This window comes from Frieseomelitta varia, unplaced genomic scaffold (assembly GCF_011392965.1).
Source record: "Frieseomelitta varia isolate USP_RPSP 00005682 unplaced genomic scaffold, Fvar_1.2 scaffold_412, whole genome shotgun sequence".
NCBI lineage: Eukaryota > Metazoa > Arthropoda > Insecta > Hymenoptera > Apidae > Frieseomelitta > Frieseomelitta varia.
The window spans coordinates 433,206-443,875 of NW_025110160.1; the positions used below are offsets into that span (position 1 = coordinate 433,206).

A 10,670-nucleotide genomic window follows, 5' to 3' on the forward strand; every position below is an offset into this window, starting at 1 on the left:
AAGAAAAAAAAAAAGGGAGAAAAAAATGAATTGAGAATCGTATCATGTTAAATCGTAGCAAAGTCTAACTATGTCAACGAAGAAACAGATTCCAGTTGTGGACGATCGTCATTCCGGCATAGCAACCGGCACCGCGATCCGCGCGATTCAAGGATTCGATGTCGCGAGACGGCTGGACATGTGAATCAGGTTTATAAATACATACGTCGCAGGCACGAACATAGACTCCCAGTTCGGATCGCGGGGCCGACTCGTTGAGAGGTTATCAAGCCGAGTGTTTGCCAATCGAAGCAGCGCCGGGTTGTCACGGTTCGTCGCGTAACACCACGTAAACACCCTATCTTTCTTTGGCTAGCCGCTGTAACGTATTGACGGCCCTGATAAAACGGTGGAAAGCTTTGCCAACCTTAAAATTGGCCGGCGAAGGGGGGCAGGGAGCAAGAAACAAAGCTAGGGAATATTCTTACTCTTCTCTGTTTCGTACAACGGAGAATCTTGCGTATGCAATTCGTTCATTTTTGTGAATGATAGAAATATCTCTCGCGTCGCAAAATCGTTCCTGCGGTATCTCGATGTCATTTGTGATTTGTGATGAAATAATTCGCACGTTTCTTTATGTACATGCGAATTAATTAATTTGAGTATTTATTAATACGAGGGATCTTAATCTCTTCGTGGTTATGGACAACGTGTCTCGTTCGTAGCACCTCGTGAATATTTTACGACACGGATATTTTACTCCCGCTCGAAAGTTTTAATATACAGGAATATTTTAATATTCAGTATTTATCGTGGATTATTGTGTGTACGTATTTTATAATACAGTGTAACGTAATGCACATACAATAATAATATACTAATATGTTAATGTAATATAATAAAGTATAATAGGATAAATATGGTAAGTATAGTAAAGTATAATAAAGTATAATACTTTATTAAGTATAATGAACTTACAATTAGTGAAGTATAATAAGGTAAATATACTGAGTATAGTTAAGTATAAAGTAGGTAGGTACATATGTGATTATACAGTATGTATTGTATTCAACTTTAATTTAAAATTAAATACAAATAAATCTATTTAGTTTAATTTAAGTAGCATAATAAACGTATAATATAATATAATTTATTAATATATTTATAATATAATTTATTAACAGTCTTTATTCTATAAAGTATGTTTTAATACTTATTGTATTTAATTACATTGCATGTATTGTATTTATTGCATATAATTTCTAATCTATATTTATTATTTTATTATTTTCACTAAACAAATATAGTATTTGAGGTTTTCTGAGTTGGGTTGTACACGACGAACGATTTTGCGACGCGAGATATCTTGTCTATAACACGCCTTGAAATAGAAATTCCAGAGAAGTTTCACAGTTCACGACTACGAGGTAATATAAATTTCTTTCGGTCAACTGTGACGAAAATATAAGAACAATTCCAGTAAACATTTCCACGGAATCGATTAACCGATCGATAAGTCAATGTGTTATTAATTAGTAACGGTCTAAGTAACAGTTTGTCGACTTAGTACGCCATTATCCACCATTACAGACCTTCCCTCTGTCGAATCAAAACCGAACTCGTTAATGATCCCGTTCGTTTCTCCATGATCCACTGATATTACGCGTTCCACGAATTATTTACGTCGGACGTAAATTAATGTTCCATGAGGAACTCTCGTTTCTTGTTGACCATCTATTCCATTTCACATAAAATATTCATGTTATTACCGCTATTACAGACAATGAACGAATGCTTAATTTAGATTTTTATTAGTATAGTAATTTCTCTCCCCCATCGCGTAAACAAATGCTAAATAAAAAAAAAATTGTAAAAAGGGAAATATAGATACTATGCTATTTTCATGTATTTTTAATCAAGTTAATTTCAACATGCAAATACTATTTAAAGAAATACATTTCTAAACAGTCAGTGAGAGATTCATGAACCGAAATAATTTCTTTCTCCCGAATCTTTCTCCTTCCATTGTATAAATAAACAAATCCTTCCATTCTGTTAAAAAAAATATATATATAGCAAAGAAATGTATATAATAGTATATTTAGCAAAGAAAGAGTTATAGATACTAAAATAGTACCTTCTGTGCTATTTTCACGTACTTTTAGTAATACTGTAATAATGTAATTGATAATACAATATAATATATAATATAATAAATATAATTTCGTAAACAAAGAGAATTTAAAATTTCAAAACTCCCGCGGTCCGCGAGTTGTGAGTTGCTTTCAAATTAATATAATCGTCGCAACTACAGCTAGATCTTACTATAATTTAAATCTTGTCTGGACGGACGTAGTTCGATAATGAATTCGATACAACAGATATTGCAGATAGTCAGATGTATCTGACACGATGTTACGAATATCTAATACCGACTTAATTACCGAAGGGATTGTAAGTCAATAGGGTAAGGTGGATCGATCGTGGATAAAACAGATTTGCAACGTGTTCCGGAATTGTAACGGGGGCAACGCGTCGTACGACGTTAGGCAGGCAACTTGGTATTTGCATAGTATTTTTACGAGGGACAAACGAGTCGAGCGAATGATATATGGTCTCGTGTTAATCGATACTCGGGAAGCAATAGTGCAACAGGTTTTAGAAGATTGCTATTGATTTATGCCCGGACTGGTTTTGTTTGACTTGCACCGATGTGTCGGGTGATCAACGGTGGAAAAAATTCATTTGCATTTTCCCCGACTCATTGGATTCTGTGTGGTAACTTCGTTCGTAGAGAGCATTCCAACATGGCGTCGGGTGAAGGAATCTGAATTTGGAAGTATAATAGAACCAACGAGGTCGAGTGTAATCGAAGAATTGTTGAAAATTCTTTTCATTTCTCGAAAAATATCCTTTTTTCTTTTATTGCATTTTCAGAATCTATAGATTCCACTTTACATGTCGATAAATTACCAATTACCAACCTTGTGTTTCAATAATTGGATAGGAAAGAACAGAAGAGGAACTTTTTTTCATTTGATTGCTTGTTAAATATGAGAAAATATTTTTCAAGAAATATCATTGCAAATCGTTTGTAAAATGTGGGTAAAAAAAAAAGAAATAGATTTAAAATTTAAAATTCAGTCATATAAATTGCATGTAAATGTAATAAAACTTGGAGCCTTTCTGGTAATCTGATTTGAAATAATTGTTCTACTATTTATCATTGAAACATAAACTGTAGACATCCAAATAATGCGAACAAAAATAATAGATATATAGTCTCGTAAGCAACAGCTTTAACTGAAACGTAAGTGTAATGTGAGTTTTGTAATTTATGTGAAACTTAAATTCGACGTGTATCCTGAAAGCAGATTTAAACGTAAAATCATAGCTCCTTCTTAAGAAACTACATTTATATTACAGATGAGCTATATCTTTTCATTACATTCTGTAAAGAAAGTCGATAGTATTATACAATAAAATTCACATTGGAGGTCGATCATGAAACAGATACAGAGGATTCTCCGACCTTCTAGGACCTGGCAAATCCTAGATCCTCAGATAGAAGGAATAAGGATCTGTAGACTATAAACAACACTCGAAAGTACAGACGAGCCCAAAGATATGCAGGTTTCCTTGCTCACACCAGTAACCATACAATCACACTACCTCTCCTGAGAAGCATCCACAAATCTTTTTATGCAGGTTAAAGAGTCACCAAACCCCAGGCGAGGTTATTAAATCACAATTAAATCAACTACAGTCGAACGAACTGCAGCGCTTTTTGTATAAATACCGTATTGTACAAGTGTATGATTGTATATTCTTTACAATCCGGCATTTCCTTATAATCAAAATTACCCACTACACACCAGCGAATAGCAATAATGGAACACTATCGATACTATTCATCAAGACGGTGCTCTCTGCTCGATTCATATGCGGCTCGTCAATGTAGTGTAAAGATACTACATTGTAGTATAAAAATACTACAAATGGGCCTTATCGTGGAAGCGTCTGACGATCGTTGACAATCGAAAATCCAGTTGATATAATAATGATATACTGACAGGAGCTGTAGCATCATGGCTGTAGTCGCATTTGCGAGGCTACCTACACGAGCAGGCCCCGAGGGACCGACCGGTCTGGCCATATTAGTCCACAGAGGCCACTAGCAGGCTGACGTCACCAAGGGTCACTCGCTGCGTTGACATAACGTCCTAGACGTTTCTCATCTATGGTACATCCCGTGACACGAGCCAACTCATCGTTTTCCATAGATCCGCTCGATTTCAGCCGACCGTAAAGACAGCAGCCGCGCTTAAATGGTTAAGCGGCGTGAAACGTGACTCAAATCACTCCAACACCGTGGGACCTTGTTAACTATGGGCTGACCTCATTTTCAATTGGAAAAGCAGGTTAACCGTGGAATTCCCTTGGCCGGTCCAAACTGGAAACAGCAAAACGACAATAAATGTTAAAACATTTCTACACCTTTTTATTATTTATATTTATACATTCTTTTTTTTAAATATTTTTACACCTTTTTATCATTTGTATCCACACTTTTTTTTTTAAATATTTCTACATCCTTTCAACATTCATATCTACAAATTTTTTCAGAACGTACAACGTTCGTCACGTTTCGAGATATTGCACAATTGATCAAACATTGGATGTACGAATTGGAGAGAGAGAGAGAGAGAGAGAAAGGTGAGAAATTGAATCTTTTTTGAGCAGAGTAAGAAGTGTAAAATGGTCGATAGGAAAATGAACGGTAGGTAGCTCGAACGGTATTCTTAGTGAACGAGTCTCCCCTCGGTGGAATTTCTCTCCGACTTCCGGCTGCTTGCAACAAAGTTACGAAGAAGACGTGATCGGCCGATTAAATCGTCGCTGTCTGGTCTTTTTATAGAGACGCGTTCTATGCGTGATGAACATTCGTCAACGTCGTTGCACAAGCCAGTCTACGAGAATTAAAACCGAAGAATAAAATTCAAAGAAGCCAGCGCGACATCTATCCGAGATAATCGAAACTTATTTACAAATTTATAATTTCATCCTTGCGTTTTTTTTTCTTTTTTTTTTTAAGGATAGAAACGATTCTTTTTTGGTTCAGTGTCTTGTAGACTAGAAATTCGCTGGTAGACTGTGCAAGGCTGTGGAACGCAATAGCGTTGCACGTGCAGGTTTGCAAGGATGAAATGCCAGCACGGCGAACGCCCATGGATTGATTGTTTAAACAAGCGTTCGTAGAGGTGTCGCGAGGTCTCGACAGACAGTGCGTTCCCTCGAAGGCTGGCCAAGGACGGGGACCGCGACGATCCACGGAAAGGAGAGAAGAGAGAGCGTACGTGCGTGGCTTAATCCGTCAAGGAGGACCTTGCTCATAGAGAATCTTTCTTTGCGTCAGTTGAAAAACGCAGCCTTACGTTTCAGAGTAATTTCCATTTGGCGCCGAGCCTTGCGTTATGTTGCGAAAAGAAAAAATGGGCACAGCCTTATTATATACATTTCCATTTCCATTTTCTTCGTCCTCGAGTTTCCTATTTACATTTCCCTGCCGATGCGACGCCGCAGTCGGTCTAAGACGCTTGGTAACCGATGCGTGTTTTTTCAGCATCGGCAAAGAGAAAACGAGGAAAAAGGACAGAAAGAGAGGAGGAAGATGGGACACCGAGCAACCGAGAGGGGAGAACATTAATTATTAATACGACAAACGTCAATTGCGAATTATGTATACGTGGTTCTAGGGAATTGTTTGCTTCGGACCGATTCGTTGGGGTCTTGCAAGGTTGCGCTCGTCGACCAAACCAGGATGTTCCAGCGTTACAACGTTTCTGAAATTGAAAGCGCATTTTCAGCAGAGATCCAAATGTTACAAGTACAAATGAAATAGAAGTGGCGAGAGATCATTGATCCTTGCATTGGATCAATCTCTATCTTTTTCAAGCTTTACATTTATTTACCTGTAATTAAGCGTTTATGGTCACATCCAGTTTCTTGGGTTATTAGTGACCATGGTAGATTTATAACAGGAGGTCGTAACCTTCAGAGAGTCTAAGATTTTTTCCAGGATCTTTTCGCAGAATTCTGAGTGAGCTTGTAAAGATTGTGCGTTGTTTCCTTCTATCTTCTTTATGTGGGACAAGCTGTTAATACGTGTTCAATGGAGTTTGGTAGATTGCATGTGTCACAGATGTTTGGTTCTATTTTTTTCAAGCTTTCTCAGAATTATTCTGCGTGGAGACTTCGACGAAGGGAAACGTCGAATTTCCGCCATTTTGCGTAGTCGAGGGTTGGTCCAGAGGGGATGTTGCGCAGTGTACTCCGGCATTATCTGCACAGACGGAGAGCAATGCTCCGATTGGACCGACGTCCTCGATTCAGAGAGCTGTTGCTTCCCTTTTCTTCCATGAAACATGGTGCATCCTTCATTTTATGGGCCACGCAAATTCTCACGTGCGTTTATAGAAAATTTCAGCTTCTTATAAAGAAAAAAAAGAAGTGAAACAACAAATTTCAATCCATCAGCCAACAACCGGATCAACAAGAAACCTTCGTTTCATTCCTAGAAAATTTCAGCTTCCTAGAACAAAAAACAAAAATTTCAATAACTGGATTAAGAAGTCTCGGTTAATTGTAAAAAGTTAATTCAAGGGGTCGACAAAGAGACGGCAGCCTGTCGTTTGAAAACGTTGAAAATCTCGATGAGAACGGCCGGAATTGATCGGTCGGAGCCTGAGCAGAGATTCAGGGACGACGACTGCGCAGGATTTCTCTCTCGATGCGGCGTGTGTCGCGGCGGCGGTTGGCCAACCCCTTGTGGCCGGCGGAGGGTGGCAGAGGGTGCGGTCTCTCCGCTCCGTAATCAATACCCGGTGTCGGCCTGGCCTCGCTTCGCCGTTCTCTCTCGCCACCCACGCGAAATCCTACAGACACACCACGCCACGAATTTTTCTTCTTGTCGTCACCGACACCGCCGCCTCCCCCTTATCGGCTTTTGTCGCCGCGTCATTCCCTTTTCGTCTTTCACCCTCTTTACCGTGTCTTTAAGCAACGAATTCGCGAATTCGTTTTTTTCTTTTTCTGTTTTCTCTCAGCACTTTCTGGTACGCTATGACGCGGAGAGTTTAACGCAGCGTGGCAGTGTCGTGAATCACATTGTTACTCTGAAACAGAGGATACTTTAACAAACAGTTGATCGCATTGTTCAGTCAAGCTATAAGAGTTATAACAAGGTTCTTGGCTTTTGTATAAATACTCGTAGAAATGGGCAAGCGGAATCATTCAGTCTTGTTTCATTTCGTTGATTCTTGTGACGTTCAACTTGTAACAATAGACGAAATGAACTTGCATCTTGCGTGGAAGCCAACAGCAGAGGCGCCACTGAAATTTGAGTTTCGCAACATCTGGATGCCAATTGTGCCAGTGATTATGAAAGTGGCCCAAGTCATATATTTCTCGTTTCGAGATATTTAAAGGTCTGCGTCTGAGTGGATTAAAAAATATTTTTATACTGTGAAACAACCAACTCGATTCAATGGTTCAACCATCACAGCTTCTCAGAAATTACATCAGATTAGTTTATTCTAAAAGAATGCGACGCGAGATAACTGATGGACTCATTTTCTTTAAATTCCTTTCATAATTACCGGCACAATTGAATCTTGGCACGGACGAGTGTAGGACGCCACGGCATCCAAGTGTCTACAGTGTCCGGCAGCAGCTGAAAACTTAAACTTATCCTTTAGGATCCATCGACGAAACACCAAGGAGTAGACGTCATACCTGCGACTGAATTCTATACGATATCGATCGCTCAAGGCCGTCGATGAACTCCCGCCGCTCTGTTTCCTCTTTCTGCGCTCCACGCAGTCGTCGAAAGACAAGACACGCACAATACACCTGCGTACGTAGTGCACAGAGCCCAGACAGATAAGAAGATCCAACGCAGTTGTTACCGTGATCTATAAATGCAAAGGCAGACAAAGTTAGTGCGAAATAAGAGAAAACGCGGGCGCTTCCTGAAAGGCGAGCCCGTTAATTGCGTAAATGATTCTCACGGGAGGAGAACGTAATTATACCGGCGCATTCCTTGGCCACGGGCCCCTGGAGACAGCCCAGCGTAAACGTAGACGCGTGAGAGTGCGTACACGCGAAACTCGGTGCTGCTTAAATCATTAATTAGTGCCGCACGCGCTACGCTGCAGAGTTTCGCACGGGGCCGTGCGTATAAACGCCGCCACGATGATTAACCGTTGAATAATTGCGAATCGCGATTCTTCGCTGCCAGCTGTACATACATATTCCCCCTAGCCATCGAGGTGATCCAATCCAGCCTCGGTTAATAGCCGTCTTCTGGTTTCAACCTAGCGTCTAGACTTACGCATCCGATGTAAATCACGTCCTGTTTTCTCCTCTTCGTCTTCTTCTTCTTTTTTTCCTTTTTCTTTCTTTATTTCTCTTCTGACCTGCGTGCTGGATACGAGAGGAGCGTTTCCAGCGTTGTTTACCAATCGACTTAATTAAGTTTCATATCAGCTACTCTATCAACATGTAGCGATACCGTGTGGCTTGCTAATCTTCAGAGGCTACTCTGCAACATTGTTGGAAAATTTCTTTCAGATACCGTGCGATGTGTTTGATCAAGTTGATTGCGCGTTTGTTTGTTTGACATGCTCGAGTGCAGAGGCTGGCTGCGCTTTAACTTTCTCGGATAAAGCGCGTGAGGGCAATGGCGTCCAAATCTCTCCCATTTCGCTGAATCTCTCTCCTCTTCCCTTTCGTCCCTTCCAGCGAAATCTCGTGTTCTGTTTACTCCTTACGAGCAGGAGTTAATTTTATTGTAAACAGGCTGACAGTGAAATATGCGGCGGCGCGGCGTTGCCAAATAAATGGCGCGCGCAGAGACCGTTTCAGCCGCGCCGATGAAAGTGGAAAAGACATGTATGCCGCGAGACAGGTCCGGCTACGTCCTCTGGCAGCAGTTCGGCAGCAATCAGTCACTTTGCAATCACTTCTGCAATCAATTACTAAATGTAATCACGCGCAATTGCCAATCGCAATAATTAATCGATCACAATCACTGTTAAAACAAATCGGCAAACTTTGGTAATTTAATTAAACAATTGTTAAATGTAATTACAGTAATCGTGAACATTGATCGATTAGTCGTTAGTGAAAGTTAATCTTGGCAAACTTTTGATTCACTTTTCTCAATCATTAATCGATGATTTTTAAATTATCTCTTAATTATAAGAGATCTGTATTTTTCACGTTGCTATAACACGCTCGAACGTTAATCATGTAGATTATACGTTGATGTAACTAAATGTTATTATTGGAAATCACTTACAGTTTAGTTGACCAACATTAGAGGAAATATCTACGTATACTGTTTCGCTGTATAGCAGTATCCGTATCGTATTGAATTTATAATAATTTGTTTGTAATTCTTGTATCTGATGTGTCTTTGATGTAAAAACAAGTCTACATCGTGAGGAATCTGAAAACTTTAATCGTTCGGCAAGTTTATCTTCATCTTCGTCGAGTCATGCGGAAAATCGTGCCAATTAACGATTCGAAAACTATACAAATGAAACTTTCGCTAATTTTTTGGAATATTCGGGCCAGGTGCTAATAAAATTGTAGAATCGTGCACAAATATGAAGTTCCTGCAAAATATACGTCGTGTTATTGATGAAAATAAACTACTGCTACAATCGTAATAAAAAATATAGTCATTGATTAATGACTATGAAATTAATCTCTAACCTAATCCTTGGATTTTGATTACTTCCTTCATTCATTAATCAACGATTTTTCTAATTATGATAATTCCACGTTAATCATTAATCGTTATTCGTATTACGTTTTACTCAACTCTGGTTCTTGTCTCGAGATTTCGCGTCTTCAATTTTTCGAAATATTTACGCTGCCACGTTTGCTTGTAGAAACGACCGCGGCGCTATACCAACACTTGCTATACCAACGGCGCAAAAATTATTCCTCGCGTACGTTATTTCTGTCCCACCTTCCGCGTTATTATTAATCGCTTTTTTTTAAAGTTTCACACCGCAGCTACATTTATTCCGCATTTATTCACACTTATCATTGGCGATTTGCATTGTTGACCGTTTCAAGGCTCTCTCTTTCTCTTTCTCTCTCTGTCTATCTGTCTGTCCGCCTGTCTCTCACGTGTTGACATTCGAATGCGTTTCGCATTGTGGCTACGTGCAATTCTGCTTCGGACGCATCTTCAGGATTATTCCGCCGTCCGGCGAACGCATCGAGATTGCACAATCTGTTAGCGCCTCCTGTCAACAAAATACCAGGTTGATGAGAATGCACTTACATGTGCATGTGTATCTTGCAGGCTACTGACCGACAAAACTCGCTCGATGAAAACTAAAATGAGAGAGATTACTATCCGTTGACTGATTAAATTAATTTGATTAAAGATTGAGATAATTCCAATAGATGTCCTTTTCGTCAAAGATTTCGTTTGAAAAATCCTAAAATACATTGGCAATAGTTCGTATAGGAAGAATTATATCTGTGCGATAAACTGTTTATCTATACATCGAGGTCTGTTATAAATCGCAAACTTCTAAATTCGTGTGATTTTACCGACAATTTTCGAGTACACGAGGGTAAGATAGAAATCGACAAGTCCTCTTAACATA

At 39.4% G+C, this 10,670-nt stretch overlaps 2 long non-coding RNA genes across 10 annotated transcripts; one reads left to right on the forward strand and one right to left on the reverse strand.

The window, feature by feature from the left end:
* The first annotated feature begins 2,717 nt into the window (after window positions 1–2,717).
* On the forward strand, window positions 2,718–4,473 carry LOC122531723. Of its 2 annotated transcripts, XR_006307370.1 has the most exons (3): window positions 2,718–2,796; window positions 2,917–3,289; window positions 3,406–4,473. It is a non-coding gene; the product is annotated as an uncharacterized LOC122531723 (long non-coding RNA). The 2 variants fall into 2 exon arrangements; XR_006307371.1 differs by having other exon boundaries at window positions 2,793–3,289.
* Window positions 4,297–10,490, reverse strand: LOC122531721. 8 transcript variants are annotated; one of them, XR_006307368.1, is made up of 9 exons: window positions 9,760–10,431; window positions 9,341–9,659; window positions 8,070–9,004; window positions 7,774–7,952; window positions 7,638–7,711; window positions 7,247–7,474; window positions 5,952–7,169; window positions 5,415–5,822; window positions 4,297–4,432 (listed from the first exon to the last, which is right to left on the reverse strand). It is a non-coding gene; the product is annotated as an uncharacterized LOC122531721 (long non-coding RNA). The 8 variants fall into 8 exon arrangements; XR_006307364.1 differs by having other exon boundaries at window positions 7,247–7,952; window positions 9,760–10,301; window positions 10,370–10,490; XR_006307367.1 differs by having other exon boundaries at window positions 7,247–7,711.
* Window positions 10,491–10,670: the final 180 nt, after the last annotated feature.